The sequence below is a fragment of the Grus americana genome, chromosome 27 (genome assembly GCF_028858705.1).
Source record: "Grus americana isolate bGruAme1 chromosome 27, bGruAme1.mat, whole genome shotgun sequence".
Taxonomy (NCBI): domain Eukaryota; kingdom Metazoa; phylum Chordata; class Aves; order Gruiformes; family Gruidae; genus Grus; species Grus americana.
In genome coordinates this window covers 4,038,945-4,058,022 of record NC_072878.1, presented here as the reverse complement: position 1 = coordinate 4,058,022, position 19,078 = coordinate 4,038,945, and the positions used below count along the sequence as shown (strand labels likewise).

General features: G+C 51.3%; 1 pseudogene; it reads right to left on the bottom strand.

The window, feature by feature from the left end:
- Positions 1-6,516: 6,516 nt before the first annotated feature.
- On the bottom strand, positions 6,517-6,908 carry LOC129196987 (olfactory receptor 14I1-like; annotated as a pseudogene).
- Between the last annotated feature and the right edge of the window lie 12,170 nt (positions 6,909-19,078).

Genomic DNA, 19,078 nt, shown 5'->3' with positions numbered 1-19,078 from the left:
GAGATAGTACCTAGGTATGGAGTTCCTGAAATAATTGACTCGGACAGAGGAGCACATTTCTCTGCCGCAATTTACTGCAAATTTATCATTCATTAAATATCAAGATGCGATTGCACACGCCTTATCACCCACATCATCAGGGCAAGTAGAAAGGATGAATACGATGATCAAAGACAAATTAGTTAAAACCTGTAAACGAACTGGCTTGAAGTGGCCAGAAGCGCTAAATTTACTACTTTGGGACATTAGAAACACATCGAGGCAACCAGTGGGTGTATCACCAGCAGAGGTTTTATTTGGGAGAGTTTTTGCAGTACCTGGAACTTATATTCCAGCGAAAACAAGCCTTTTGGATGGAGATGAACAGGTAACAATATTTGTTGTACTTACAAAATTTTTTTGTGTAATTGCAAAATCATGCTTATTGGTATCGAGGGATTGTATGTATAATATTGCTTTTTCAATGTTGTATAACCGGCTTTTCTAGTATAATAGCAAAATTGCAAGGAGCTTGGAGATATAAATAATTGCAGGGATACAATAAAAACAAAAGGAGGGAATTGTAGAAAATATAGAAGCTTAGATATAAGAAAACTTAGGTTAACTAGAAAGCTGCTTAAGGCCTAGAACTGTTTCAAAGCCTATAGTCGTGGGGAAGGAGTTTGTAACCAAGGTAATAGGTAATGAATCTAACTGACCATGGCAATGTACAATGCTGCTATGTTCCATGTACGGTCCCAACCCAACCGGACAATAGGCCCGGGAATATTAATCTTATGAAGTAAGTTATGGACAGGTGTATTCACAGTGAGGATACTGAGCATGCCTGCAAGAAGAGGGTTATCCAGTGGTGAGGTGCGAGACCACTGATGACCACCAGAGACACCTTGAAGACCACCGACTCAAATCACTGAGCATGCGTGACGGGGAGGAGAACATGTAAATGAATTCCAAGAAATTATTATCATAGGACTGCCTTTTCTGAGAAAAATGATGAATATGTATGTTTTGATTCTATATAACCTGTGTGTTGGTAATCACTTGCATGCACGTTGGGTGGAGTTGATTCCCAGTGCATCCAGCACTGCAATAAAGCAAACCTAGGGTAATTCATGTCTGCTGGATTTCTTTTACACTTCTGGCTCTTCCTGGGCATCTGCCTGGCTGCTCTCCTGGGCAATGGCCTCATCATCACTGCCATAGCCTGCGACCACCACCTCCACACCCCCATGTACGTCCTCCTCCTCAACCTCTCCATCCTTGATATGGGATCCATCTCCACCACTGTCCCTAAAGCCATGGCCAACTCGCTCTGGGACACCAGGGCCATCTCCTATGCAGGGTGCTCTGCACAGGTCTTTTTCATGCTGATCTCAGCAGAATATTTCCTTCTCACTGTCATGGCCTATGACCGCTACATTGCCATCTGCAAACCCCTGCACTACGGGACCCTCCTGGGCCGCAGAGCTTGTGTCCACATGGCAGCAGCTGCCTGGGGCAATGGGTTTCTCTATGCTGTGCTGCACACGGCCAATACATTTTCTATACCACTCTGCCAGGGTAATGCTGTCGACCAGTTCTTCTGTGAAATCCCCCAGATCCTCAAGCTCTCCTGCTCACATTCCTACCTCAGGGACGTTTGGCTTCTTATATTAAGTTCTTTTTTATCATTTGGCTGTTTTGTTTTCATTGTGCTGTCCTATGTGCAGATCTTCAGGGCCCTGCTGAGTATCCCCTCTGAGCAGGAATGGCACAAAGCCTTTTCCACGTGCCTCCCTCACCTGGCCGTGGTCTCCCTGTTCACCAGTACTGCCATGTTTTCTCACCTGAAGCCCAAGTCCATGTCCTCCCCATCCCTGGACCTGGTGATGGCCGTTGTGTACTTGGTGGTGCCTCCAGCAGTGAACCCCCTCATCTCCAGCATGAGGAACCAGGAGCTCAAGGATGCAGTTTAGAAACTGATGACTAGATGTTTTTTAGATGTAATATGGTTCCCAGCTGCTTCTACATATTACTTGTAACAATTCATAACAGGCTCATCCTATCTTTTATACATTTTCATAGAATCATAGAATGGTTTGGGTTGGAAGGGACCTTAAAGATCATCTAGTTCCAACCCCCCTGCTGCGGGCAGGGACACACTCCACTAGACCACATTGCCCAAAGCCTCATCCAACCTGGTCTTAAACACTTCCAGTGATGGGGCATCCACAACCTCTCTGGGCAACCTGTTCCAGGGCCTCACCACTCTAACAGTAAATAATTTCTTTCTAACATCTAATCTAAATCAACACTCCTTCAGCTTAAACCCATTACCCCTTGTCCTGTCACTACACTCCCTGATGAACAGTCCCTCACCATCTTTCCTGTAGGCCCCCTTCAGATACTGGTAAGCCACAATTAGATCTCCCCAGAGCCGCCTTTTCTCCAGGCTGAACAATCCCAACTCTCTCAGCCTGTCCTCATAGGAAAGATGCTCCAGCCCTCTGATCAGCTTCGTGGCCCTCCTCTGGACTCTCTCCAACAGCTCAATATCTCTCTTGTACTGGGGCCCCCAGAGCTGGATGCAATACTGCAGGTGGGGGTCTCACAAGAGTGGAGTACAGGGGCAGGATCACCTCCCTCAACCTGCTGGTCACTCCTCTTTTGATGCAGCCCAGGACACGGTTGGCTTTCTGGGCTGCAAGCGCACACTGCTGGCTCATGTTGAGCTTCTCATCAATCAATACCCCCAAGTCCTTCTCCTCGGGGCTGCTTTCAATCCATTCCTCGCCCAGCCTGTAGTCGTGCTTGGGATTGCCCCGACCCACGTGCAGGACCTTGCACTTGGCTTGTTGAACTTCATGCGGTTTGCAGAGGCCCACCTCTCCAGCCTGTCAAGGTCTCTCTGGATGGCATCCCTTCCCTGCAGCGTGTTGACCACACCACAGAGCTTGGTGTCGTCGGCAAACTTGCTGAGGGTGCACTCAATCCCATTGTCCATGTCGCCGACAAAGATGTTGAACAGTGCCGGTCCCGGTACCAACCCCTGAGGAATGCCACTCGTCACCGTTCTCCACTTGGACATTGAGCTGTTGACCACAACTCTTTGAGTGCGACCATCCAGCCAATTCCTTATCCACCGAGTGGTCCATCCAATCGAATCCATGTCTCTCCAATTTAGAGACAAGGATGTCGTGCAGGACACTGTCTAATGCTTTGCACAAGTCCAGGTAGATGACATCCATCAGTCTTCCCTTATCCACGGACGCTGTAACCCCATCATAGAAGGTCACAAAGTTTGTAAGGCACAATTTGCCCCTAGTGAAGCCGTGTTGACTGTCACCAATCACCTCCTAATTTTCCATGTGCCTGAGCATAGTCTCCAGGAGGGTCTGCTCCATAATCTTGCCAGGCACGGAGGTGAGACTGACCGGCCTGTAGTTCCCTGGGTCTTCCTTTTTACCCTTCTTAAAAATGGGGGTTATGTTCCCCCTCTTCCAGTTGGCGGGAACTTTGCCAGACTGCCAGGACTTCTCAAATATGATGGCGAGTGGCCTGGCCACTTCATCCGCCAGTTCCCTCAAGACCTGTGTATGCAACTCATCAGGTCCCATGGACTTGTGCACCTTCAGGTTCCTTAGATATTCTCGAACCTGATCTTCTTCTGCAGTGGGCGGTTCTGCATTCTCCCAATCCCTGCCTTCTGCGACCTGGGCAGCGTGGCTCAAGGATTTGCCAGTGAAGACTGAGGCAAAGAAGTCGTTGAGTACCTCAGCCTTCTCCATATCCTGGGTAACCAGCTCGCCCATTTCATTCCGGAGGGGACCCACATTTTCCCTCGTCCTCCTTTTCTCACTGACATACCTATAGAAGCTTTTCTTGTTGTCCTTGACATCCCTGGCCAGACTAATTTCTATCAGGGCTTTGGCTTTCCTAAGCTGCTCCCTGGCTGCTCAGACAGTTTCTCTGTATTCTTCCCAGGCTACCTGCCCTTGCTTCCACCCTCTGCAGGCTTCCTTTTTTTGTTTGACTTTGCCCAGGAGCTCCTTGTTCATCCACAGGGGCCTCTTGGTGGATTTGCTTGACTTCCTCTGTGTTGGGATGCATCGCTCCTGAGCTTGGAGGAGGTGACCCTTGAATATTAGCCAGCTGTCTTGGGCCCCTCTTCCTTCCAGGGCTTTGTCCCATGGTATTCTACCAAGCAGATCCCTAACTATTATATTGCTTCCCTTTGAAATAAAAAATAAATGAAGAAGATAAGAAAAAATCTAAAGAAAAGAAAACGTGTCAATGCACTTTTCAGCTTTTACGATTCTTCATACTTTTTTGTCTTTCCTTTTAATATTCTGGTCTTTCATGGAATTTGGTGTTCTTTTTCCTTTTTTTGAAAAGGAACTTGTTTTCCAGAACTGGGGTTAATTGTAGGACACAAACGCCTTCAGTCTCAGGGACACAGAAGCTCGGTGCCAGTGTAGATGCCCTGGGACCCCTTGACCAGCCTCCACCTGCAGCTCCCCAGGGGCTCTGGTCTCTCACAGCTCCTCTCTGACAGCTGCCAGTCCCAGGCAAGCCCCTCAGCTACTCTGGGATCCCTACAAGTGGCCATGGATAGTCACCTCCTTAATTGTATTCTATCTCTCCATTCCCATCTCGTGGTCTAAATAATTTCTTGTATGACTATGCCTTGTGGAAGGTGAACCTCACTAGATGCAGTTTGGACATGCATATAGTGAAGGAGAGTGCTTTCATAGAATCATAGAACCATAGAATCATAGAATAGTTTGAGTTGGAAGGCATCTCAAAGTTCACATGCCCTTCACTAGATCAGGTTGCCCAAAGCATCATCCACCTGTCCTTGAAGACTTCCAGGGATGGGGCATCCACAGCTTATCTGGGCAACCTGTGCCAGTGCCTCACCACCCTCACAGGGAAGAATTTCTTCCTAATATCTACCCTCTTTTAATTTAAACACATTACCCCTTGTCCTATCACTACACTCCCTTGGAAATAGTCCCTCTCAATCCTTCCTTTAGGCCACCTTTAGGTACTGGAAGGCTGCAATAAGGTCTCCTCAGGGCCTTCTCCAGGCTGAACAACCCCAACTCTCTCAGCCTGTCTTCACAGGAGAGGCGTTCCAGCCCTCTGATCATCTTTATGATGTCCTCTGGATTCACTCCAACAGCTCCATGTCTGTCTTGTACTGAAGATGGCAGAGCTGAACACAGTACTCTACGTGGGCTCTCACCAGAGCAGAGGGGCAGAATCATCTCCCTTAACCTGCTGGCCATGGTTCTTTTGATGCAGCCCAGGATACAGTTGGATTGCTGGGCTGCAAGTGCACATTGACAGCTCATGTCCAGTTTTTCATTGACCAGTACCCTCATGTCCTGCTGCACAGGGCTGCTCTCAATCCCTTCATCGCCCAGAAGGTATTGATACCAGGGGCTGCCTGACCCAGGTGTCCGACCTTGTACTTGGCCTTGCTGAATTTCATGAAGATCACATGGACCCACCCTCTGGGGGGGATGTCCTCTGCACTGTCACATGTGGGACAGCCCTGGCCATGACCCTCTGTGACCACTCACCATCTCCACTCTCACCACACACCAATGATTGAGTCCAAAACCCACCCCTTGGTCTCTAACAGCCACAAAAGTGACAATTAGCTTTTCTCTCCTAAAGGCAAGGAGCAACTAGCCCTTTTGGGGTGAAATTCCTTGGGCCCGTTGTTGACATCAGCTTTGGAAGAGCAGCTCAGTCTCGAGGAACTGCATTGAGGAGATGTCACTTTATTACAGAGGTGCAATGAGAGAGTCTCCTCTGACCCAGCGTTAGACATCCCTTTTACAGAGGTGAGACAGGGCAAGTTCATTCCTCAGTACAAGTCAGACGAATCTAAACATTTATTTAGTAACTTACCAGACACAAATGAAAAAGCAGATAACAATTACAATTATGATAAACAAACAAACAAAATAAAGGCCTGCTATGGGATACCCTGTGATTCACTTGTGAAGAGAGATGGGAAGTTTATCACAACTGAGAAACATCCATGAAATCACTTTCCTAATGGCCTCCTTGAGCTCCTTGTTCCTCATGCTGTAGATGAGGGGGTTCACTGCTGGAGGCACCACTGAGTACAGAACTGCCACCAAATACAGCAAATACAGCAGTGCACATAAACAGGGAGATGACAGCCAGGTGAGGGAGGCATGTGGAAAAGGCTTTGTGCCGTCCCTGCTCAGAGGGGATCCTCAGCACTGCCCTGAAGATCTGCACATAGGACAGCACAATGAAAACAAAACACCCAAATGCTACACAGATACTAACAACAATAACCTTAGCCTCCCTGAGGTAGTCTGAGTCTGAGCAGGAGAGCTTGAGGATCTGGGGGATTTCACAGAAGAACTGGTCGACAGCATTACCCTGGCAGAGTGGTATAGAAAATGTATTGGCCATGTGCAGCATAGCATAGAGAAACCCACTGCCCCAGGCAGCTGCTGCCATGTGGACACAAGCTCTGCGGCCCAGGAGGGTCCCGTAGTGCAGGGGTTTGCAGATGGCAATGTAGCGGTCATAGGCCATGACAGTGAGGAGAGAAAACTCTGCTTGAAATCAAGAAGATAAAAGAGCTGGGCAGTACATCCTGTGTAGGAGATGGCCCTGGTGTCCCAGAGGGAATTGGTCATGGATTTGGGAACAGTGGTGGAGATGGAGCCCAGATCGAGGAGGGAGAGGTTGAGGAGGAAGAAGTACATGGGGGTGTGGAGGTGGTGGTCGCAGGCTATGGCAGTGATGATGAGGCCATTGCCCAGCAGGACAGCCAGGTGGATGCCCAGGAAGAGCCAGAAGTGCAAGAGCTGCAGCTCCCATGTCTCTGCGAGTGCCAGGAGGAGGAACTGGGTGATGGAGCTGCTGTTGGACATCTGCTGCCTCTAGGCATAGGGACCTGTCCAAGAAGGAAAAGGCAATGAAGAGTTAGGGGAGATTTCTATGAGGAACAGCCCATGCCATTTCCTACAGAATTCCCCCTCCCTGAGCTGAAAGTGGAACGAGTCAACACATTCCCCAACCCTATCAACCTATTCCATATTTCATAGGACCCCCCAAACTGCTTCTTCCCTTTCAGGAAGACCTTTACAGGTCCCATTTCTGAGCTCTGGTTGGTGCTGGCTGAGGCTGCCCCAGGGAGCAGGGGGCTCTGCTGGGGGCTCTGCAGGAGCCAGCCCTGCCCTACAGCCATAGGTCCATAGGAACACAGGCTGATCTGGGATTAAATCCACTTGGGATATCTAAGAGATTTTCAGCATTTTTGCTCCCATTTCACCCAACTGCAGAGCAGAGCTGGGGGGGATTTTATTTTGTTTATTCTGTTCGAGTTGTCCCACTACACCTGAGGAGTGTTTTTCAGGCAGAAATCCCTGGCATTTCTGCTGCACTCCAAGTGAAACCTTGTGCATCCCAAGAGGCAAAGGGACTGTCCCCTAGTGATGAGTGAGGAGAGCCGGTCAGTCCATCAGCCCTGGTCTCAGCTGCCCTGTTGTCGTGGTTTAGGCCCAGCCGGTAGCTGGGTGCCACGCGGCCGCTCACTCACCCCTCCCCCAGCGGGACGGGGAAAACGGGAAAACAACGGCAAAGCCTCGAGGGTTGGGATAAGGGCAGTTTACTGGAACAGCAAGGGAGAGGGAAACAGTCAACAACAGTACTGATAACAGATATTCACAATGGGTAACAACAGATAACAATTTACCGAGCCAACGAACGACCGACCGCACACTCAGCCCGTCCCGGAACCGCGCCGAAAAGAAGCAAGGAAAAAAAAAAAACCGTGCCGCCCCCTTTTATGGTAAGCATGATGTCACATGGTATGGAATAGCCCCCCGGCCAGCCTGGGTCACCTGCCCTGGCTCCTTGTGAAATTAACTCTGTCCTTGCCAGAACCAGGACATTATCCACCCCTTATTCCATACCATCTACGTCATGCCCAGATTATTTCACAGACACTATTCTCTTATTCCATGGGCCATCGCTCTAAAGTGTCCATCGAGTTCATTTAGTCCATGGCTTTGGGTTCCATCTGCCATTACAGTCTCTCAGAGCAGGAACAATGGTGCGTGCTGCTGGATTGTTGCATGCTCCATCCACAGTTTTTTCACGGCTGGTGTATCTGGCGTGGTCCAGGCTCGCAGTCTGGACATCAAAGATGTGATTTTTTCGATGAAGTTCCTGGGCACCAGTTGAAGTCAGTTCTAGTTCCAAAGTCCATCCTTCATTAGTTTTGGGTGATTCTTATAGTCATACCATTGATACAGTATATAGTTATTAACATCATGCAATTTAATTTTATTGGCTATTTTCACCCAAAATCAAATCCCCTTGGGGTACACACCGGATTTCCCCATCCTTTCTCATCACCCACCAAGTGCACCCTGGTCCCTGAGCAAAAGCAATCCCGGAGATGGGCTTGCCTTTGTCTGAAGCAGGGATAACCCAAACTGTTTTACCCAACATATTTTTCATGCGCACTACAGGAACTTTATCTCCTTCTACTGGGCGTGGTAATTTTGATTGGGCAGGGCCAGCTCGATTGGCAGATCCCCTAGTGTTAACTAACCAGGTGGCCTTTGCTAAATGTGTGTCCCAGTGTTTGAGGGTCCCACCACCCATTGCTCTCAGGGTAGTTTTTAGCAGTCCATTGTACCTTTCAATTTTCCCAGAGGCTGGTGCATGATAGGGGATGTGATACACCCACTCAATGCCATGCTCTTTGGCCCAGGTGTCTATGAGGTTATTCCGGAAATGAGTCCCGTTGTCTGACTCAGTTCTCTCTGGGGTGCCATGTCGCCACAGGACTTGCTTTTCAAGACCCAGGATGGTGTTCTGGGCAGTGGCATGGGGCACAGGATAGGTTTCCAGCCATCCAGTGGTTACTTCCACCATTGTAAGAACATAGCGCTTGCCTTGGCGGCTTTGTGGGAGCGTGATGTAGTCGATTTGCCATGCTTCCCCATATTTATATTTCAACCATCGTCCTCCATACCACAGAGGTTTTACCCGCTTGGCTTGCTTGATTACAGCGCATGTTTCACATTGATGGATGACCTGTGAGATGGCGTCCATGCTCAAGTCCACCCCTCGATCACGGGCCCATCTATATGTCGCATCTCTTCCTTGATGGCCCGATGTGTCATGGGCCCATCGAGCTATAAATAATTCACCCTTACGCTGCCAGTCCAAATCCACCTGAGCCACTTCAATCTTGGCAGCCTGATCCACCTGCTGGTTGTTCTGATGTTCCTCAGTGGCCCGACTCTTGGGTACGTGGGCATCTACATGACGTACCTTTACAACTAGCTTCTCTAGCCAGGCAGCAATATCTTGCCACAATGGGGCAGCCCAGATGGGTTTGCCTCTGCGTTGCCAGTTGCTCTGCTTCCACTGCTGTAACCACCCCCACAGGGCATTGGCCACCATCCATGAGTCAGTATCGAGGTACAGTGTTGGCCACTTTTCTCTTTCAGCAATATCTAAAGCCAGCTGGATGGCTTTCACCTCTGCAAACTGGCTCGATTCACCTTGTCCTTCAGCAGCTTCTGCAACTCGCCGTGTAGGACTCCATACAGCGGCCTTCCACTTTCGATGCTTTCCCACTATGCGACAGGACCCATCAGTGAAGAGAGCATATGGTTTCTCATCTTCTGTTAGTTTATTATACGGTGGGGCTTCTTCAGCACGTGTCACCTCCTCCTCTGGCGACATTCCGAAATCTTTCCCTTCTGGCCAGTCTGTGATCACTTCCAGAATTCCTGGACGACTGGGGCTTCCTATTCGAGCCCGCTGTGTAATCAGTGCAACCCACTTGCTCCACGTAGCATCGGTTGCATGATGTGTAGAAGGAGCCCTCTCTTTGAACATCCAGCCCAGCACTGGCAGTCGGGGTGCCAAGAGGAGCTGTGCTTCAGTGCCAATCACCTCTGAAGCAGCTCGAACCCCTTCATAGGCTGCCAATATCTCCTTTTCCGTTGGAGTGTAGCGGGCCTCGGATCCTCTATATCCCCGACTCCAAAACCCCAGGGGTCGACCTCGAGTCTCCCCTGGTGCTTTCTGCCAGAGACTCCAGGTAGGGCCATTCCCCCCGGCTGCGGTGTACAACACATTTTTTACATCTGGTCCTGCCCGGACTGGCCCAAGAGCTACGGCATGAACTATTTCTTGTTTAATTTGTTCAAAAGCTTGTCGTTGCTCAGGGCCCCATTTGAAATCATTCTTCTTCCGGGTTACGTGGTAGAGAGGGCTTACTATCAGACTGTAATTCGGAATGTGCATTCTCCAGAAACCCACAACGCCTAAGAAGGCCTGTGTTTCCTTTTTGTTGGTTGGTGGAGACATGGCTGCTATTTTGTTGATAATATCCACTGGGATCTGACGCCGCCCGTCATGCCACCTTATTCCTAAAAACTGGATTTCCTGCGCAGGCCCCTTCACCTTACTTCGTTTTATGGCAAAGCCAGCCTGCAGCAGGATTTGGATTATTTTCTTCCCCTTCTCAGAAACTTCCTCTGCTGAGTTGCCCCATACAATGATGTCATCAATGTACTGCAGGTGCTCTGGGGCTTCGCCCTTTTCCAGTGCAGTCTGGATCAGTCCATGGCAAATGGTGGGGCTGTGTTTCCACCCCTGGGGCAGTCGGTTCCAGGTATACTGGACGCCCCTCCAAGTGAAGGCAAACTGTGGCCTACACTCTGCTGCCAAAGGGATTGAGAAAAATGCATTAGCTATATCAATTGTGGCATACCATTTGGCTGCCTTCGACTCCAGTTCATATTGAAGTTCCAGCATGTCTGGCACAGCAGCACTCATCGGCGGTGTGACTTCATTCAGGCCACGATAGTCTACCGTCAGCCTCCACTCTCCATTGGACTTCCGCACTGGCCATATGGGACTGTTAAAGGGTGAGCGGGTTCTGCTGATCACTCCCTGACCCTCCAGTTGACGAATTAGCTTGTGGATGGGAACCAGGGAGTCTCTGTTGGTGCGGTATTGCCGCCGGTGCACAGTTGTGGTAGCAATCGGCACCTGTTGCTCTTCAACCCTCAGCAACCCTACAACAGAAGGGTCCTCCGAGAGACCGGGCAAACTAGACAACGTTTCAATTTCCTCCGCTTCCAAGGCGGCTATTCCAAAAGCCCACCGGTAGCCTTTTGGGTCTTTGAAATATCCTTTCCGGAGGTAGTCTATGCCCAGGATGCACGGAGCCTCTGGCCCAGTCACAATGGGGTGCTTTTGCCACTCATTCCCAGTTAGACTTACTTCAGCCTCCAACAGAGTCAACTGTTGGGATCCCCCTGTCACACCAGAAATAGATATCGGTTCCACCCCTTCATAACTCGATGGCATTAGGGTACACTGTGCACCGGTGTCCACTAGGGCTTTGTACTCCTGTGGGTCCGATGTGCCAGGCCATCGGATCCACACAGTCCAATACACTCTATTGTCCCTTTCCTCCACCTGGCTGGAGGCAGGGCCCCTCTAATCCTGCTCATCATATTCACTACTCATCTCTTGCAGAAAGGACTTAGAAGTCCCTTCAAGAGGATCATAAGTGCAATCAGGCCTTCCACTTGATCTGGGGGGCTGCCCGGTGGAAACTGGAGCAGCATTCTTTCTGGAAGAGTCCCTTTGTACAGCTGTCTTGCCTTGTAGCTCACGTACGCGTGCCCGCAAGATTGAGGTAGGCTTCCCATCCCATTTCCTCATGTCTTCTCCGTGGTCACGCAGGTAAAACCACAGGGTACCTCGTGGTGTGTATGCTCCATATCCCCTCTCTGGAGCAGAAAAACGCTTACTTCTAACAGCTGAAATACGGGTTTGTGTAGGTGGGGAGTACGATATATCCTCTTTGAGTTGCCGGACATCCTGGGACAGTTTCTCCACAGCTGAGACGAGGGAGGAAGAAAGGCTCTCTTCATATTGCCGGAGTCGGCCAGCCACTTCGTCCACTGTGGGTGCCTCTTCACTTTTCCAGTCGATTACTGCCAGTGAGTTGGCGTACGATGATGGTGCACTGCGTACAAATTTTCGCCACATGGGTCGGGTACACTGGACTTCATCGGGGTCTGTGGGCAACTGTGCGTTGTCCGGATCATAATAAACCATTTCCCGCACAGCTAATTCCCTCAGATATTGGATACCTCTCTCCATAGTGGTCCACTTGCCTGGCCGACATATGACATCTTCGCTGAAAGGATACCTTTCCCTCACACTTGACAGGAGTCGCCTCCAGAGGCTGAGGGCCTGCGCCTTCTTCCCAATTGCCTTGTCAATGCCCCCTTCCCTAGACAAGGATCCCAGCTGCTTGGCCTCCCTGCCCTCCAGTTCCAGACTACTGGCCCCGTTATCCCAGCAGCGGAGCAGCCAGGTAATTATGTGCTCCCCTGGAAGGCGGCTGAAATCTTTCCGCATATCTCGCAGCTCACTCAGGGACAGAGATCGGGTGATCACTTCTGGTTCTGGCTCTTCTTCTTGTTCTCGTGATGGTCCCGGTTCGTCATCATCTCTCACTAAGCGAACCGATTTCCTTGTGTATTTCTTTTTGTGTATAGGGGCGACCGATACTGGTATGGGTTGATCTTTTGGCTCGGCTATAGTGCCTGTTGTGGGGGTCTGGGCAGCTGCAGTGCCTGTTGTGGGGGTCTGGGCAGCTGCAGTGCCTGTTGCGGGGCCTGTTGCAGGGGCTGTTGCAGGGGCTTGGGCAGCTGCAGGGCCTGAAGATCCGCTCTCCCCCTCTGGATGGTGCTGTCTACTATCAAGCAGTGTTTGATAGATTGTGGCCAGGGCCCAGCACAGCGCGGTAAGTTGTGTCTCCTTAGAATCCCCACAGCATTTTCCTTTCAAATATTCTACCATTTTATGAGGGTCTTGCAGCTGTTCGGGGGTGAAGCTCCAAACCATTGGGGGTGAGAAGGTCTCTAGATACCCACCCATACTCTCCCACATGCCGTGCCAGCCCTGACCATTCAGCATTGGGGAAAATCCCTGGGTGGTATTCTTGAAACAATTTTTGCTAACCCTGAACAGGAGTTGGAAAACATTCAGGAGACCTAGCAATAGCAATATACTGGCCTGAACATTCCAAGGGTATTCAAAATTCTCAAAAATGGTCATGACCAACCAAAAGGGAAAAGGGGAGGTGAAAGAGTGGGAGAAGGTATCCCCCCCTGTCTTCCCCATAGATTGGGTGCGATTATTAATCAATTCTGAAAGATACTGACCAAGGTACGGGCCTGACTGAAATGCTACGTACAAGTACCAGCTCAGACTCATGACCGTCGATGATATCTTATCATAAGCCATTATCACACAGTACAACAATAAGAGAACAGGAACCCCTTTTCCAGAGGTGATAAACAGCACAGCAGGGATTACATAGAGTAAACTTGGGTTTACAAACCAGAGCCATGTGACCAAACAGAACAGCATTATGACCAGCAACTGTTTCAAGAACATTATAAATTCTTATAACAATTTTGTTTTAACACACTTGGGTCAGACTTGTCCTTATCACAACCCCTCGAGCCCCACGTTGGGCGCCAAAAAGGACTGTCGTGGTTTAGGCCCAGCCGGTAGCTGGGTGCCACGCGGCCGCTCACTCACCCCTCCCCCAGCGGGACGGGGAAAACGGGAAAACAACGGCAAAGCCTCGAGGGTTGGGATAAGGGCAGTTTACTGGAACAGCAAGGGAGAGGGAAACAGTCAACAACAGTACTGATAACAGATATTCACAATGGGTAACAACAGATAACAATTTACCGAGCCAACGAACCACCGACCGCACACTCAGCCCGTCCCGGAACCGCGCCGAAAAGAAGCAAGGAAAAAAAAAAAACCGTGCCGCCCCCTTTTATGGTAAGCATGATGTCACATGGTATGGAATAGCCCCCCGGCCAGCCTGGGTCACCTGCCCTGGCTCCTTGTGAAATTAACTCTGTCCTTGCCAGAACCAGGACACCTGTGCTGGCACCTCTTTGAGCTGCAGGATGATCGCACCCGGATGTTCCCCCCAAAAGGAACTGGGCCCTGCTGAGAGCAGAGGAATCCATTTCCCAAGTGCACATCTCCAACCCCCTCAGCCTGTCTCACTCTACCTGAGCAGGATCTCAGCCCTCCCCTCCCAGCCAGGAACACAGAGGGCTCTCTGCAGCTGTCTGCAGGCAGCCACCCAGCAGCGTTTTCATGGCCTTAGCACTGAGGGGTCTTCTCCACGGGGCTCCTGGGGAACACCGGGATGCCACGGGAGAGCTGTGCCCTGGGGGAGGGCAGTCTGCAGCCCAGCAAGACCCCCCAGGGAAAGAAGCAAATGTCCTAAAGATGGGGTGTCCTGAAGGGAGAATGGGGTCATTTGTATCCCCTGCAGCCCGGGCATTAGGCGGGGACTTGGACACTTCATTCCCATGGACACATCTGCATGGCAAGACCCACAGGGCTGGTCTCTGAGCTGCGTCTGAACCCCACCCCCCCATCCCAGCAAACCTGGTGATACGATCAAGGGGAGCAGAGACAGGAGGGGAAACCCAGAGAAATGCCACAGTGCTGCTGCCGATGGAGGCACTCGGGTATTTGGTAATGTCCGCTCCTCAGGGGTCAGGCTGCCGAGAAGGTGACCTTCAGGGCAGAGGCTCCGCTGGGTGGGAGAGCAGAGCAGGGGGTTTCTCCGGGGAAGGTGCCTGCACTGCAGGGGATGGCAGGGAGGTGCCCCAACCCCCCTTCCACAGCATTTCTGGGAACAGCTGCCTCTCACTCCCTGCCCATGTCTCTGCTGCCTGGAGCTGTCCCTGCCAGGAGCTGTTCCTCTGTGCTCAGGTCTCCTCCCTGCCTGTGCTCACAGAGCCCATGCCACCGGCTGTGTGCTCAGCTCTGCCCTGCAGACCCGTCCTGGCAGCAGGGCACTGCCCAGGGGCACCTCTGTGTGCAGGGGCTAAGGAGCAGCTCAGACAAGTCCTAATGGGAACTGGGCTCTCAGTGTCCTCTCCAGAGCACAAAAAGAAATTCCTTTCTCACTGCCCTCCCCACTAACAAAGAGGAGACATCTCAAAGCACAGACTCCTTCCTTTCAAGTAAATTCTGCCATTTTCCTCCTGCACACAAAAATCCTCCCAGAAGATAAGAAGTGGGATGTACCAGCTTGAAGAGGTCCCTCCAGCAACCACAGCTGCTTTTCCCTGCAGACACAGACTTACCACGTAGGGGGCTGTGAAGAGTTCTCTTTGAATCAGCTCTCAGCATCCTCTCACCCCAGGCTGCCTTTAACCTCTCTTCTCCTCCCTCCTCTCCCCTCGGTGCCTGCAGGCAGAGCCCTCAGCCCTGCTGCGCTCTGCAGAGGAGCTGCTCCTGGGCAGAGATGTCTCTCTGCAGTGCTGCCCGCTTGCCATGAGCTCCCTCCGTCCCAGGAGCCTGGAGCAGCTCAGCAGCAGAGGACCAGCCCAGGGTGACACTTTCTCTGCCCTCCCACACTCCCTGCAGATGTCCCTGGGGCTCCAGGGCTGAAGCTTCTCAAAGGCATCAGGGTCTCTCCTGGGGAGCGTAGGCTGACGCAGACTGAAGTCATCACTGACTGTCCCTCTCTGAGCACTGGAGAGATGGATTTCAGAAGTGGGATTTTTCCTCCCGTGGCATGGTGGTCTATGAGAGGTTGAAATGTTCCCCTGCCTTAAGCCCTCTCCCTGTCCCATGGCCAGGCAGGACACCGCAGCAGTGACAGGCAGGGATCATTTCCCCCCACGCAGGGCAGGGATTCAGCGGTGTCCATCAGGTCTCTCCTCTCTGGTGAGTAGTCTGGAGACTGGAGTGGGCTTCAGCTCTCCCCCACGCACCCCACAGACCCACAGGAGGTGGGATTCCTCTTGCCTCAGCTCAGTGTGCACACCGTCCATGAGTCAGTATAGAGACAAAGGACTGGCCATTTTTTCGCTCCGCAATGTCTAAAGCCAGCCGGATGGCTTTCACCTCTGCAAACTGACTCGATTCACCTTCTCCTTCAGCTGTTTCTGTGACTCATCGTGTAGGACTCCATCCATCAGCCTTCAACCTCAGATTTGCTCCCATAATATGAGAGGGCGCATCTGCACACAGGGCATACTGCTTCTCATTTTCTGGTGGTTTATGACATGGTGTGTCCTCTTCAGCACATGTCACGTCCTCTTCTGGCAACACTACGAAGTTTTGGCCTTCTGGCCAGTCCATGGTCACTTCCAAGATTCCTGAGCAGTTGAGGTTTCCCATTCGAGCCTGTTGTGTTATTAGCACAACCCCTTTACTCCACATAGCATCAGTTTCATTATGCAGAGAGGGTTCCCTCCCTTTGAACATCCAGCCCAGTACAGGCAATCGAGGTGCCAAGATGGGTTGTGCTTCAGTACCAACTCTTTCTGAAGTGGCTCAAAGCCCTTCATATGCTGCCAATATCTTTTTTTCAGTTGGAGTGCAGTGGGCCTCGGATCCTCCATATCCCTGGCTCCAAAAACCCAGGGGTCGACCTCGAGTCTCTTCAGATGCTTTCTGCCAGAGGCTTCAGGTGGGGCCGTGGTCCCTGGCTGTGCTGTAAAGCATGTTTTTCACTTCTCCTCCGGTCTAGACTGGCCCAATGGCTATCACACGAACTATCTCTTGTCTAATTTGTTCAAAGGCTTGTTGCTGCTCAGGACCCATTCAAAGCTGTTCTTCTCCTGGGTCACTTGATAGAGAGGGCTTATGATCAGACTATAACCTGGAGTGTGCCTTCTCCAAAAACCCACAACACCTAGGAAAGCTTGTGTTTCTTTTTTGTTAGGTGGTGGCAACAAACCTGTTATTTTATGGATCACATCCATTGGGCTATAACGATGCCCATCTTCATATTTTGTTCCTAAATCCTGGACCTCCTGTGCAGGTCCTTTGCTCTTCCTTTATTGTATAGCAAAACCAGCTCTCAGAAGAATCTAGATCCCTCTTTTCCCTTTCGCAAACACTTCCTCTTCTGTCTTGCCCCACACAATGATGTCATCAATACACTGCAGGTGCTCAGGAGCTTCACCCTCTTCCAGTGCAGTCTGGATCAGCACATGGCCAATGGTACCTGCTGTTCTTGAACCCACAGCAACCCCACAACAGAAGGATCCTCTGAGGGACCTGGCAAGCTAACGGCTAAACATCTTCTCTGTACTCAAGGCAGCTATACCAAAAGCCCATTGGTACCCTGTTGGGTCTTTGAAGTACCCTCTCTGGAGGTGGTCTATGCCAAGGATGCTTCTGGACCAGTCCCAACGGGGTGCTTTTGCCACTCTTTCCCAGTTAGGCTTTCCTCAGCCTCCAACACAGACAGTTCTTGGGATCCTCCTGTCACTCCAGAAATACAAATGGGTTCTACCCCTTTGTAATCTGATGTCATTAGAGTACATGCGCACCGGTGTCCCCAGACCTTTATACTCCCATGGGGCTGATGTGTGTGGTGGGTTGAGCCTGGCTGGGGGTCAGGTGCCCACCAGAGCCGCTCTCTCACTCCCCTCATTCACTAAACAGGGGAGAAAAGGCATAACGAAATGCTTGTGGGTCGAGATAAGGACAGGGAGAGATCACTCACTAATTATCGTCATGAGCAAAACAGACCAAACTTAGAGAGGGAATTCATCTAATTTATTACTAGGCAAAACAGAGTAGAGGAATGAGAAAATAAAATCAACTCTTAAAACACCTCCCCCCACCCCTCCCATCTTCCCGGGCTCAACTTCACTCCCGGCTTTAACCTTCCCCCCCTCAGCGGCACAGGGGGACGGGGAATGGGGGTTACGGTCAGTTCATCTCACGGTGTTTCTGCCGCTTCTTCATCCTCAGGGGGAGGACTCCTCTCATCGTTCCCCTGCTCCAGCATGGAGGAGTCCCTCTCACGGGGTGCAGACCTTCAGGAGCAAACTGCTCCAGCGTGGGGTCCCCCACGGGGCCACAAGTCCTGCCAGCAAACCTGCCCTGGCGTGGGCTCCCCTCTTCATGGGTCCACCGGTCCGGCCAGGAACTTGCTACAGCGCGGGCTTCCCACGGGCCACAGCCTCCTTCAGGTGCCTCCACCTGCTCCGGCGTGGGGTCCTCCACGGGCTGCAGGTGGAATCGCTACACCCCCTCATCCTTCCTCCATGGGCTGCAGGGGGACAGCCTGCTTCACCATGGTCTTCACCACGGGCTGCAGGGGGATCTCTGCTCCGGCGCCTGGAGCTCCTCCTCCCCCTCCATCTGCACTGGCCTTGGTGTCTGCAGAGTTTCTTACATCTTCTCACTCCTCTCTCTGGCTGCAAAAGCTCTCTCGCTCTAAGTGTTTTTCTACTTCTTAAATATGTTATCACAGAGGCGCTGATGGGCTTGGCCTTGGCCAGCGGCGGGCCCGTCTTAGAGCTGGCTGGCATTGGCTCTATCAGACACAGGGGAAGCTTCTGGCAGCTTCTCACAGAAGCCACCCCTGTAGCCCCCCCGCTACCAAAACCTTGCCATGCAAACCCAACACAATGTGTCAGGCCATCCATCCCACATGGCCCAGTAAACTCGGTTGTCCCTTTCCTCTGCCCTGCTGGAGACAGGGCCCCTTTATTCCTGGTCAGCGTATTCATTCCTTGGGTTTTGTCACTGCAAAGCAGAAGTCCCTTCAATCAGGGTCGAAAGTAAGATCAGCCCTTCTACTCTGCCCAACAGAACCTGGAGCAGTAGTTTCTCTGGGTAGATGCCTTTTGGCTGGTTCTTTGTCTGGCAGTTCCAGTACCCAAGCTTCTAGTCTCCAGGTAGGTTCACCATCCCACGTCCTCATGCCCTCCCCCTGGTCACACAGATAGAACAACAGGGTGACATGTGGTGTGTGCCAATGCTACCCTGTCCCTTGAACAGAAAAAGGCTGACTCTTAAAATGAAACCTTGGTGTCTATGAGAGAGGAAGACATCTGTTTTTAAATGCAGGGACAATTGCTAGGACAGTTTCTCCACAGCTGAGAAGCAGGCCCGTAGGGAGGAAGCGAGATTCTCTTTCAGTTCCTGGAGGGTGCTGGCCAATCCATCCACAGTTGGTGCCTCTGCCTCTGTCCAG